Consider the following 14,046-nt stretch of genomic DNA (forward strand, 5'->3'; position numbering starts at 1 on the left):
GGTACAGACACCAGAGCTAACGTTAGCTACAACTGCTCCAGTACAACTACCAAAACAAAAATAGATCATTCCTGTTAAGAACCTCATCAGGACAGAGACGAACAAACATTGTTGCGATGACCAGACCTGATCTCAACAACATGGAGTCAGTCTGTGATTGGATGACGATGAACTACAGCTGGTTCTCACCTCAACTCTAGATATAAGATATATTCATTTGTACAAGTTTCCTTTCTTATAAAAATACATTTTGTTCCAATCCATTTTTCACATCTTATCAAAGTCACCAACAGGAAACACCGGTGCCATTCACCACACGTGTTCCTCCAAACCTGCACCAACTCTGACCTTTAGGTGTCAGCAAACCTGCTCCACACACGCTGGTGATCTTCTGTTCACATGGTGTGTGTGTGTGTGTGTGTGTGTGTTTCACAGACTGAAAGGTCAGAGAATCTTTCTGTATGATTATTTTTAACTCCCAGAATCTTTACGACTCATTCTTCAGTATTTTCAAATGTTTTCATCTCATGTTTGAATGTATTTTCATTCCTTGACCTTTTACTGTTGTAATTAAAGGATTCATTATTAAAATCATTCCAATATAAATCTAGTCTAAAAGTTAGTCTATTCATGTTAACTAGTTTTCTCTAACTTTATTTTCTCTATTTGTCAATCAATGAATAATTATTGTTAACATACAATAACCACATTAATTACAGGTGAACTGTTTAGGTACAATGATCTACACAGGAGTGAACACAAAAAAATGATTTTGTTCAATGAAAAACACACACTCACACCGTGACCTATTGACCTCAGTGACCATGTGTGTAATTATTGGTGGCCATCGGCTGAGAAGAGAAGCTCCACACTCTCACAGCCAAACCTCCTTAAACTGGGACGGTGTAGTGTAGTTGTTACTTGGCTGGTGTAGTTTGGCTCCTCCTGTGGCCATATGGAGGTAAAAAAAAGAAAAAAAAAAAAGAAAAACGAAACAGCTCTTCTTTCAGAGCTGACGTGCAGATTTTGGACGGCGACACCGTCTCTTCTCACCAAACAATAGCAAAGGCTTGTTAACAGAAGTTCTGATCTATGTGTTTCTTTCAGAAGATCCAAACACACACACAAACACACACACAAACACACACACACACACTGAGCCTTCCTGCTGTGCTGCATGATAATCATCCTCCATTCCTGCACATGCACTTGTTGCTGATCCTGCACTCTCTCTCTCCCTCTCTCTCTCTCTCTCTACGGCGCCACCTTCCCTTCACGTCACCGTCAGAAACCTGATTAAACACCAGAGCGGTCACACAGACGTCCTCCGTGGACTCCAGCCCTCGTGCTGCCGCCGTCTTTTATGCTAATGAATCGCTCGCCTTGGTCGCAAATTTACTTCAATCTCTTATGGGGGAAAAAATAAAAAACACAAACGAGGCAGAATAAAGTGTGGAACATTTGCCCTAGTTGTGGTGGTTTGATGATATGTGGACGAGAGTGTGTGTTTGTTCACATCTTTGAGTCCAGGAGTCTCTTTATTCGTCCATGGGGACGTCTCATCGCGACAACGTAACATACAACATGTTCATTAGTCTGGGTGTGTGTGTGTGTGTGTGTGTGCCCCCGAGCCTCCTCTGTCCAGGGAATCGACACGAAGCAGCTCAACATACGCTGACATCAGACTTTCTGATCCTGAACTCGTCCGTTCACCGACTGAAGAGCAAATGAGACCAACTGTGAACTACACACACACACACACACACACACACACACACACACAAGTCTTTAGACAAAAAAAATAACCACATAACGTCACCAGCATCCTCCCAGTTTAAGGTGTGAAGATTAATGGAACAGTAGAGTCAGAACCAGGGTCAAGTGTTAGCATTTCAAGCTAATCCTCATTTGAATATGATCTGAAATAAGAAACATTTACACAGTGCTGGTGTAAAACACGCAGCTTAGCTTCAGCAGCAGCCGTTTGTCTTCCACGTCTGGAGCACGTTATGTCAGAAGTGCTATTAAAAAACCATTAAGCTCCAGACAGACAGAAAGAAGGTTCAAAGATGGATGAAGTCAAAAGGAATTAGCCAAAACTTTGGGACAAATGTGGCTACGACACAGAAACACACAAAAGAAGAACATGAACAATAAAGATCACACACACACACGCGCACACACACACGCGCCTGGCCTTCTGTGACGACAGCAGCGGTATGAAATGTGATCTGTTTCCAAGGTAACACAAGTGTGGACACGCACACACACGTGATCTGTAACTCAATTTACTCACAGTGTCTGAAACACTGACAGCGACTACACACACACACACACACACACACACTCACTACATTTAAATCCATACACGAGTGAATTGGCTCAGTTCCATCAGAGTTGGCAGCCGGTCTTAATTAGCACAGAAGAAGACGCACAAATTAAGCATTAACAGAAGCAAAGAAAACTAAAGGATTACCAACTAATTATTGGTCCTACATCTATTAACCCATGTCTACATTCAAGTCTAAACATATGTAAAATATAAATGATTTCTTTATTTTTCCCTTGCTGATTTTTTTTAGGTTTGTCTTTTCTGCTACTTTGTTCTGAAGAATTCAGATTTTTAAACCCTTAATTTCAGCTGCCTTGCTGAAGAGCACTGACTGATATGCACCGACACCTCTTTGTTCACTCTGTTAAATGTCCATTTCATCTTTAATGTCTGTGCAGGAGGAACATCCTGATGGACGTCCACAGCCCTTGCTCTCATTGGCAGTTCTTTTTTTTTTTCCCACATACTCAGCACAGCAACGGGATCAAGAATTTTAACTTTACTATGTTTATTATTTAGGCTACAGTAACAGTTATAGAAGGACTATTATTGTAAGTCTGCCCCAGTTCTGAAGTAGCTGTGGGCTGCTGTTCTTTATCATACATCGTGGAAACCCTGCTTATATATAAATATGATGTCATGTCATAGGAAGAAACGTGGGTATTTATATATATATATGATATATTTGAATACACAACAGACCCCAGAGCTAACGTTAGCTACAACAGTCCTGGTACAGAGAGCAGAGCTAACGTTAGCTACGACAGTCCTTGTACAGACACCAGAGCTAACGTTAGCTATAACAGTCCTGGTACAGACACCAGAGCTAATGTTAGCTACAACAGTCCTGGTACAGACCCCAGAGCTAACGTTAGCTACAACAGTCCTGGCACAGAGACCAGAGCTAACGTTAGCTACGACAGTCCTGGTACAGACACCAGAGCTAATGTTAGCTACAACAGTCCTGGTACAGACACCAGGGCTAACGTTGGCTACGACAGTCCTGGTACAGACACCAGAGCTACCGTTAGCTACGACAGTCCTGGTACAGACACCAGGGCTAACGTTGGCTACGACAGTCCTGGTACAGACACCAGAGCTAACATTAGCTACAACAGTCCTGGTACAGACAGCAGAGCTAACGTTAGCTACAACAGTCCTGGGACAGACACCAGAGCTAACGTTAGCTACAACAGTCCTGGCACAGAGACCAGAGCTAACGTTAGCTACGACAGTCCTTGTACAGACACCAGAGCTAACGTTAGCTACAACACTCCTGGTACAGACTGCCTCTAGACCCAATTCTTTTATACTTTGGTCCTTTGCAGACTAATGTTATTAAAGTTTCGTAACCTTTGGGACGAGGGAGAACTTCACAGTATGTGTCTAGAGTGTGCGGGAAGACAAAGAGAGAGAGACACAGACACAGCTCTGCTCCTGTGCTGCTGAAGTTTTTATGAGATAAACAAATTCTCTCAGCTCAGGGACTGTTCCTGGTACAGCTGGTACCTTTATTTTCCTTTAGTTTTAATATAAAAATCATGCTTCTGTGCTGCAGCTGCCTCCATTAAATCCAATGAAAAATGTAGCCTTCTGTAAAATTGATTTGGTTGAAGCCTTGGAACACGACAACAAACCTCGGCCAAGTCAATTAAACGTAGATTGAGCAGAGGTGAAAATATTTTTGGCTACTTCGGGTTCCAGGTTCTACAGTTTCTCTTTTTAGCTCTGACTCAGGGGCATGAGGCAAACACTGTATGGATATCCCTGTGTTCCTCCACAAACCAACATGAAGACTCTGCTGCATGGTTCCAGCAGAGCCTCCCTGCTCCGAGCTTCTGCTCTCCTGCAGTGTTTAAAGCCCCGCTCTCTTCGCTGTAGTGAGTATTAGCTCCAGGGATGGCCTCACAAAGTAGTGTCATTAATCAGAAAAGTGCTGCTCGGTGCCGAAGGCAAACTGGTCCAAATTTACTGCTGGGAGTGAAGAACTTTTTTAGACTAAAAATATACGTATTCATCCAAAGAAATCTTCCCTTTCCTGATCCCGATGCTCAGGGGAGAAGTTTAACGACGCACTAGTGCGAGCTTGGCATCAAGCGAGGATTTGTGCAACGTCGACAAACTCACACAGAGAAACACGGAGGAAGGAGTGGGAAAAAAACACACATTACAGACTCAGTTGATGCAGTGAATCACAGGCTTTGTTCAGACAAAAAGAGCTGGAAAATGGGCGTTTCCAGAACATGCTGATGATACAATAATGCACAAAAGTGTAAGATTGTTAATGTAAGAAAAAAAAAAAAAAAAGCTCAGAAGTTAGAATGATTTTACTAGTGAATCACGTTTGGCTTCTGCCCCTCATCAGGGGTTGCCATGGCGATATTCTGCTAATTATGAAATTTTTTAAAACATCTGTTTGTCAGTGCGTTGATTCAAACCTGAATATGATTTATCTCAATTAACTCTAATTAACTACTTCATTTTGTTATTTGTTTTAAGAAACCAGACAAACTCTTACCTTCACAATAGAATTGTCAGGGATTTCGGTCGTATCACAGTCAGGTGGAGGATTACTCTGTGACAAAAGAAAGAAAAGGTTTAAAACTGGATTAAAAAACTGAGTGAAGAACAGACGTACTCTGTCACCAAGGTGAGGTTGTTAGAACTGTGACGTACTGTAGGGCTGAAAGAAAATACTGATACACTGAAATACAGCAATATTTTGTTTCATGATACCATATCAATATTCTACAGCACTGTATAACTTTTTATCATCATCAATTCTCAGTCCAATATTCCTGGTGTTGGTTCATGTTCTTGTTCTTTTCTTTCTTCTCTAGTGATTCCAAATGTAGATCCTTCTGTTCCAGAGTTAGGAACTGATGTTCAGACAGTTTGACTACAGTTATATTGTGCCTATACTGTCACTATGTCGTTGCCCCTGTATCGTATCACCTGGTTCTTGCCGACACACACTGTAAGTCACTCTGATCTAACAGCTTCAACACTGACAAACACTGATCTACAGATCTTTGTGTTTTCCCTCATCACTGTGACGTGGACAAAACGGCGTCACTTTGACACCAACCCTGAGAGTGTCCTCCACCGCCGAGGACTTCACTTTCCTCCAGCTGAAGAATGGCTGCCACTGATGGAGGCAATTAATGGCAGATGTGAGAAGGAGCTGTGAGCCATGATGCAGCACCTTGATCAGTTCACTGTGGCTCAGACTTTATTGGTTCTGTCAGTCTGCTGAAGCCACACAATAGGCTTTTGTTTAAGAGGAGGAGGTGAAGGACGACTACTGCTGCACAGGCTTACATACACCTGAGCACACGTGCACTAGCACACACGTGCACTAGCACACACGTGCACACACACGATGTAATCAAAATGAGCTAACCTCATTTGTTTCTGTTCAGATGGACTGTGGTGCAACCTGATAGATTTGATCATTTGATGCTAATGAACGTCATCAATACACAACTATTTTGTAACTCACGTCTCACACATTTATTTCTGGACCAAAATCCACGGCTTTCCTGATTTCTAGGCTAACCTTATCTTCCTAGCTAACTTCTAGCATCCCGTTTTCCAACTTTAACCTCTACGCTACTAACTACTAGCTTCATCCCCCTGGCTAACGTATCTCCTTATACTGTTAGCTATTGTGTTAAATTCTGGTTTTACTACATCTTCGTGGTCTTACTAACTTTAGTTACTAACTTAGTTATATTTTCCTGTATTTACCAACTTAATCTTCATGACTAACTTTTAGCTTTCATTTAAATTTATCTTCCACCTATTTCTGAGACTTTTTTTTTTAACTTCTCTCGCTTTAGTTTTTAGCTCTTCAGTTATTATTAGCATAGCATTGTGGAGCACTTCCATCAGTAATCCTACCACACCAGTGTGGGCGGCGTGTGTGCTAATGAGGCCTGGGATTGTCATTTTGTAGCTCAGCTTGAATTAATAATAGTTTCAGGGACATTAAAAGCCTCCATAACAACCAGGGCATTTTCAGTGATTTCAGGGTAATTCTGTTCCCGCCCACGTTCATTTCTGACCCTGGGTGTTTTACTGTCCTTCAGTAAACAAAGGCTGGTAAACACACGGTGAAGAGAGGGTTGTTATTATTATCAAAGAGCCACACACACACACACACACACAGTTATATAAAGCTGCAGCCACATTCATCACTCTGCCACAAATAAAAGGACAACACAATGGCAACATAAATGACTCCATGCTCTGATAGCTTAATTGCTAAATCTCTTCTTTTTTCAGGACAGTGTTTATTTCATTAGCCTCGTTTGTGCTGATGCTATCTCCCCGCTAATTAACTTGTTTGGATTGGACGTCCAGCTGTAATGGTGTCATGAAGGGACAGCAGACAAAAGCAGGGACCACCACGGCGACAGGCGCAGAAGTGACTTCAACATCAAGTCCAGTTTAAGGCAAATACAAATGATGAGGTTTGAGTCGGCCGTGAGGACTGTTTGTTTTAGGAGACAAGTCACTTAGCCCACAGAAATATATTGTGTATATACACATATATGTATGTGTATATACATGTACGCACACACACACACGTGTGTATACGTATACACACCATCCAGCTCCATCCAAGAGTGCCTTGATATTTTCCACCTCCACCTGAGTCCATCCACCATCATGCTCTCCTGCTCAGATTTCCACGCACCAATCAAATCAGCAACATCTCATCATCACCCATTCCATCAACACATGGACACCGACAGGCGAGGACAGCCTCCACTTTCATCAGGTGATGGATGGGCTGCTGGGATGGTAAAGGGGGAGTGAGGGTGACCAACTCCAATCAGGGAGCTCCTCTGGGAGGTTATCAATGAGCTACTTCCTGAAACATCTGCCGCCAAGTTATCCATCATGGGACGCAGCTGAGAGTCTGTGTCTGTGGGAATGATGGCCCGGGCCTGAGGTGCGAGGCAGGAGGGCGGACATGCCACGACACCTTATGGGCTTTTCATCGCAGCGTTTTGTCATTACACGATCGCACAGATAAGAAGTAAGTGATAGGACGGAGCTGGAACGCTGCGACTGTAATAAACCCCTGATTCTCTCTCGTGATAAAAGACGGCGGTGATGGATTTCAGCACAAACGCAGCAGATACAGTGAACAATCAGGTTTATCTGATCTACATGTACCAGCCCACAATAACAGGGGAGACGTATCACCGCTCGGAGCAGAAATCTCATTTGAAATATGGAGTTAGTGAAAATGCAGTGTCGTCATTTCAGAGCAGGATAATCCAGCATGAGCTAATTCAGAGGAGAATAATCCTGACGATACCAGGAGAAATTAACCACCACCAGAGAAAGAGGATTTTTTTTCTTTTACAGTTATGTCAGGTTTAGGCTCATCCAACATTTTAGCTACTTCATGGCTAATCCCTAGCTGTTCAAGCTAACTTTTTTATACGTTTAACTCTGTCTCAGTTAAGATTCTAAGGTGTTTCATTTTCACATTAGCTACTGGTTAACCTGTGTGTGAGATACTGTATGTTTTACATTATCTTTTTATTTCGCCTTTTCTAAAAAATATCAGATTTTTACAAAATATTTCAGCGATTAAAACAAAAAGTCATTTGTTAGACGCACTTCACCCTGTCATCACACTGACTTCCAACTGTGTGTGTGTGTGTGTGTGTGAGACTTCAGATGCTGCCTGTCGTGCTGCTAATGACTTGTCAAGGGTCAAGTCTGAAGCTTCTGCCGGGGCTTTGAAGCTTATTTACCCTCCCCCGGCCATCACCCACCAGCTCCCTCTTCCTCCTCCCTCTTCCTCCTCCCATACATGCCAGATAATTTAAATACATGCAATGAAAATCAGAAACACTCTCTTCCTCTGCATCAAACTGAACAGGTTCAGGTCTGACGATGACCTTCCTCAGAAGATCAATGAGTGAAAGAGAAAGCTGTCACTTTTTAAAGAAGGCAGGGAACAAAGTGTTTGCAGCCTGTGCTTTGACCTTGGATGTCATTTGGTCATTTGTCAGGAACAACAGAAATGTTTTTTCCTCCTTATTTTTGCCCTTCTCTGTCTTGATTTTTTTAAGAGTTAAAGTTGAAGAAAAGATGAACGTTTTGGTGGAAGACATGGAGTATTTTTAAAAGAACTGACCTTATTGTTGTCCAGGTACATCTGTTCTGTCCAAATCTGTTTGCAGCCTGGATCCTCTACCCTGGACCATCAACCAAACCTGGAAACATTAAAGCAGAAATGAGTCCAACTTCAGGATTGTTCAAATACATTTAAAGTTTAGTAAGTTTAGCTTCTTTTTTTTTTAGAAATGTGTTTTTATTTGAAGGACACTTTTTCTAAGATAAAACAGATCTTTGTTTGTTTGGATGAAAAGTCTGGATCCTGTGGAGTGACATGTTTCAGCAGAAGCCTCTACAGCAACCATGAGGGTTAAACAGTGGGAGGATCAACCCTGGGATTCCTATCAGCTGAAGGTCAGCAGCAGCAGCAGCAGCAGCAGCAGGCTTCAGACCTCTGCTGTGCAGAAGCAGGACAATCACCTGGCACATTGGCCAGGATTTTCTCTCCCCCCCCCCCCCCCCCACAGCCACAACTCTCCACCTCCAGCAGAAAGGTGAGGGATAAAGACAGAGCAGAGAGTCCAACACCATGGACTCAGACAAAAAAGTCTGCGGGGATTCAAAGGGATTTGCAGAATCTTTCTGAAGGTTCACGGTCTGTGTGTGTGTGTCTGTGTTTGAGTGGAGAGCCAATCAGTCCTGACCTTGTCAGGCTGAATCCCATTTCCTTTTTGGCCAGAAATGGTTGAATAGAGGGATAAGAAGAAGAGCATCTCAGCCTGACTCTGACCCGACTCCTTCATATCACCCAGAACCGTTCTGCTGTTCTAACGTTCTTCCTCAGCGGATGTTAAATGTGGGTTTATATGTTTCCTCTTTTCAGAGCAGGTCAAATGTCAGAGGGCAGACGACTTTGGCCTCCAATCCGAAAACAACTCCCAGCCTTCACTTGAATCTGACCCAGGGGACACAGTGGGGGGGGGGGGGGGGGTCATCCAGCAGGGTACTGGTCCAGATGGTCCAGGGTGAGCCTGTAACCCCCAACACCTCCACAGAAACATGATGTAATATCAGTGTGAACTGGTTCAGCCTCCTCACCCCAGGGAGTCCCAGCTCAAAGAGAGTGCCTTCAGCCTCCATCAAAGAATGAGAGGGAGTGATGGAGGGGCCTGTGACTCCCACTGAAGCATTTAACAGGAGGATGAGAAGGTCTGGGGCATCAGACCTGGGGGCTGCTGCTGCTGCTGCTGTTGACACAGACCACAGGTTGGACAGATCAAAAAAAGTCCACAGTCACAGGTTTCACTCCTTAAAAAAAAACCTGTGGTTAAAGTGAAGGAAATAAAAGCCTGTGAACGTCCACGTGGTGAGAAGAGTCGATTCAATTTACATATACGTTAATATATATTTAACTCTTAACAGTGATTACTGAAGTGATGACTGTGATAGCGAGGCTTTTTGAGCACGTGCGATGAAAGCGGTCTGAGGCTCTGAAGCCCTCAGGTTGAAGATAAAGAACATGTTCGGCTGCAGTTACATCACACACAGAGCAGATTGTGCTTCTCCCTGAAAAACGTGTGCCTGGAACCCAGATTAGTCACAGCTGCAGAGTGACAAGAACAGCACCGGGAACCGATGTTCATTCTCTTCATAATCACTTTTTAATCTGCACTCACCCCGGGCTGCAACACCGGGCTTTAATCTTCACACACATACCCACCACCAGTGGGTGGTGTTTGGACCAGTCTTCGCAGAGTAGTTTATTTATTTAATATGACAAAGACTGGCTCAGGTAGTAGAGGGAAAAACTTTTAAATTTAGGTCCAGTTCATTATTATTCTCTCATATTTATTGTTATGATTTGGAAACCTCAGAGGGATGCCATCAGTTTATCTTTGACAGCGGGGGGGGGGGGGGGGATGCTGATTAGGACTGATGTGTTCATGAACAGAAAAATGGAGGATGGTACTGAAGTCTTACAAGGACATTTTTATCAAATCTCTTCCAGATGCTGCAGTGTGATGCAAATCCTCTTGGGAAACAGTAAAAGATAATAAAAAAAAAAGGAAAGAAAAAACACTTCATGTCATGAGATTGTAATGATTAATCTTAATCCTAGTTTCCACTAATCAGCATTCTGCTAAACCACTATGTACAGTACTAGTGCACCATTAAAGACCACCACACTACATGGACCTCAGTCCCCATAGAACTGTTGAACACAAGTTCAGGGGTAGTGTAAACTGTCACAGGAAAGGCTGTGATTTAAAAAAGAAAAAGATATATATATTTATATATAAACTTGAAATTCTTTGAAATTTTTATATATATATAAATGTCATCGCTGCCTGATGTTCTGAAACATTTTGATAGTAGTACAGAGGTTTCTGGACTTCTTCAGGTCCTGGCCTCAGGTCACTGATTCTATGTTTTTCATTTAGAGATAACACCCCCCACCAGCCCCCACCAACTCTGCCACTTTCAGCTCTTTATTTTCCATTAGCAGGAGAAATCCAGAGGAGAGCAACACAGGGACATGCGCACACACACACGAGGAAACATTGAAGACAGAATGGTTTTTACCAGCACAGCAGCAAAGGCCAGAGGTTCCATGTTTTCCTCCTCATTCAGTTGTTTCTCCTCATTTCGAGCCTCTTTTTCATCTTCTCTCAGCAACGTTCTTCCCAGAAAACAGCATAAAAATAAGTTTAGACAAACTCCACGAATCTGAGCACACCACACTGGCTGCAGGAACAGAAAACTTGTTAACATCGCCAATTATTCTCACATCATTCACATCAGGGTAAAAAACAAGATAAAAATAAATACTTTTTTTCCAAAATCAACAGACAATTCTGCCATAGCTGCGATAAATGTATTTATACACCACAAAGTATCAATTTCAACATGGTAAAATTACTTTATTATTAGAACGACAATACGTATTTTACTCACCAAAACTTCGGATTAGTTCCACCCTCCAACCCAATTTCTTTAAGATGAGTTCAAGTTGAACAGTTTATCCGTAAATTCCAGTTTTTAACAACGACTTTTTCTATCGCCATCCACGTTAACGCTGAAAGTCCAGTCTGTCCTGTCGTGTTAATAAAAACAAAAAAACGTTTTAATTCATTTCAAGAAGAGAATGTTGGTTCGTCAGAAGCAACGGGCGCAGAAAACAAAACTTTATTCCCGCGGCTACTTGTTGCTAGCCAGTTTGGATACTGTGTGTTCTTAGACCATCCAATCAAAACCACTCTAATCACCAACGTCAGTTTACACCTGCCAGAAGGTCTTGGTATTGGTGCCACTGTTTCTAAAGGCCTTAGGGAAGATTTCTCTAACCCTAGCAACGCGTGAGACTGAAATGTGATTGGACAAATACTCGAGTATACGCGAGTGGAAGCAGCGAAACCAAAGTTGAGGACGAGAATTAATAATTAGAACAAAATACAAATTTTAGCCGAAACAAGTATAATTTGTCTAAAATTAGCCAAATCCAATATAAATATAAATATATATATAAATAAACATACCATTGTGTTGATGAATAAATCTGCCGTTGAACCCATTTCTTTAAGATGAGTTCAAGTTGAACAGATTATCCGTAAATTCCAGTTTTTAACAACGACTTTTTCTATCGCCATCCACGTTAACGTTGAAAGTCCAGTCTGTCCTGTCGTGTTAATGAAAACAAAAAAACGTTTTAATTCATTTCAAGAAGAGAATGTTGGTTCGTCAGAAGCAACGGGCGCAGAAAACAAAACTTTATTCCCGCGGCTACTTGTTGCTAGCCAGTTTGGAGACTGTGTTCTTAGACCATCCAATCAAAACCACGCTAATCACCAACGTCAGTTTACACCTGCCAGAAGGTCTTGGTATTGGTGCCACTGTTTCTAAAGGCCTTAGGGAAGATTTCTCTAACCCTAGCAACGCGTGAGACTGAAATGTGATTGGACAAATACTCGAGTATACGCGAGTGGAAGCAGCGAAACCAAAGTTGAGAACGAGAATTAACAATTAGAACAAAATACAAATTTTAGCCAAAACACAAGTATAGTTTGTCAAAAAAATAGCCAAATTTAATATAAAAAACCCCTAATTTCATACTAAAATGTTACACGTGTATCATAAACCTAACTAACTTCATGAGAATAAGTAAAAGGTCTGACATTAGCCTCACTTGCTAACCTAACCATAGCAGAAAACGTATGCCAACAGTTAGCTTCACACCAGAAAATAGATTGTAGAGATTAGCAGTGAGTTACCCCACAACTGTTAGGGAAAATAAAGAGGACAGATGTGGTGGGCATTAGATAATTGTTTTGTTTGGGGGTTTTTTTTCTTTAAGAATTAGTGTTGAACTAGCATTTCTTTGCTAACCTGTGGAGGGTACGAAGTAAGAAGACTTCCCTACTCTTGAAGTACCATTGACTTCTGTTCTCGTTTGTGTTTGTGTTAGCTGTGTTGGCTGCAGCAGCAGCATCGTCGGCGACAGTGATGAATAAGCATTATTAACCAGCAGACACGGAGACGGCGGCGTCATTAATCTCCATCTCTGCTGGCACCTGGACAAAACCCACTTTAGCGTCAGTAACACTGAAGCAGGCTGCAGTGACCGGGACCGATCCTCTCTGATGAGCTTTTCTTTGTGTGTGTGTGTGTGTGTGGCTGTCTGAAAAAAAGCAGACCGTGGGTGGGGTCAGGTTGAGATGGAGCATCACCAACCAACGGGATAGCCATGACAGATGGGATGAAGATGGAGGACAGACACGGAGGAGGACAGCACTCTGCTCAGGTGTTCATCCATGGTGTTGACCTGTTGTGGAGTGTGTGTCAGCTCTGAGGAGAAGCGTGAGTGCCACGGCCGCGGCTTCTGACATGACATTAAGACGTCACCTGTCACCAGGGTCCAACATTAGTCTCTTCACGTGTCTGCAGATCCTCCAGACCTTGTCTACTGATGCCCCTCCATGCTGGTGCCTGACTCCATGGTGCTCTTGAGTATTTTCGAACAATGGACAATTTGGAAAAAAAAAGGGAAAACAACAAGTTTGATTCTTGTCCAGGAAGACCGGGGCCCTGGTGGACCTCCTTCATACCCAAAGGTGTCTCCGTTTAACCTGGTCTCAGGCTCCACCTGAGGGTTTCTTAGGCATTTGTTTGTTAATAAATAAGGTTGAAGTTGTTGATGAATAAATCTGCCATTAAACACATTAAATGTTAAATTAAACACTATGATTTAACTGATGACTTTACTGACTTTCTAAAAGACTTGATGTCATATTTTATATATATAACTTCTGTTCATTCAAAGAAAAACCAGAGCCAATCAGAGCACCTCCTCCTTCTCTTACTCCTGCTCCTCCTTCGCCTGGAATGAATCTCATGTAATGACCCTCCATGTTGAATCACAGTCAGACCAGTCTGACCACATACTACCTGGTCTGCAGTATGAGGGTAGGAGGAGCAATAGGAGGAGGAGCAGCTGTTCACTACACACACCCTGGTTCAGTTTATGAAGAAGTGAAACTCAGACAGTCGTTGTTTCTGAGAGCTGAAATGGAGGAGCAGAGAAATCAGCTGAACCCAGAAAAATTCTGCTGTTCTATCTGTCTGGATCTACTGAA

At 42.5% G+C, this 14,046-nt stretch overlaps 1 long non-coding RNA gene across 2 annotated transcripts; it reads right to left on the reverse strand.

Annotated features, from left to right (window-relative positions):
* Nucleotides 1-10: 10 nt before the first annotated feature.
* LOC103396767 (uncharacterized) lies at nt 11-14,040 on the reverse strand. 2 transcript variants are annotated; one of them, XR_523404.3, is made up of 6 exons: nt 11,953-14,040; nt 11,372-11,510; nt 11,000-11,096; nt 8,496-8,574; nt 4,851-4,907; nt 11-1,737 (listed from the first exon to the last, which is right to left on the reverse strand). It is a non-coding gene; the product is annotated as an uncharacterized LOC103396767 (long non-coding RNA). The 2 variants fall into 2 exon arrangements; XR_003048715.1 differs by having other exon boundaries at nt 11,372-14,040.
* Between the last annotated feature and the right edge of the window lie 6 nt (nt 14,041-14,046).

The sequence above is a fragment of the Cynoglossus semilaevis genome, chromosome 20 (assembly GCF_000523025.1).
Source record: "Cynoglossus semilaevis isolate Cse_v1.0 chromosome 20, Cse_v1.0, whole genome shotgun sequence".
In the NCBI taxonomy this organism is placed as follows: Eukaryota; Metazoa; Chordata; class Actinopteri; order Pleuronectiformes; family Cynoglossidae; genus Cynoglossus; species Cynoglossus semilaevis.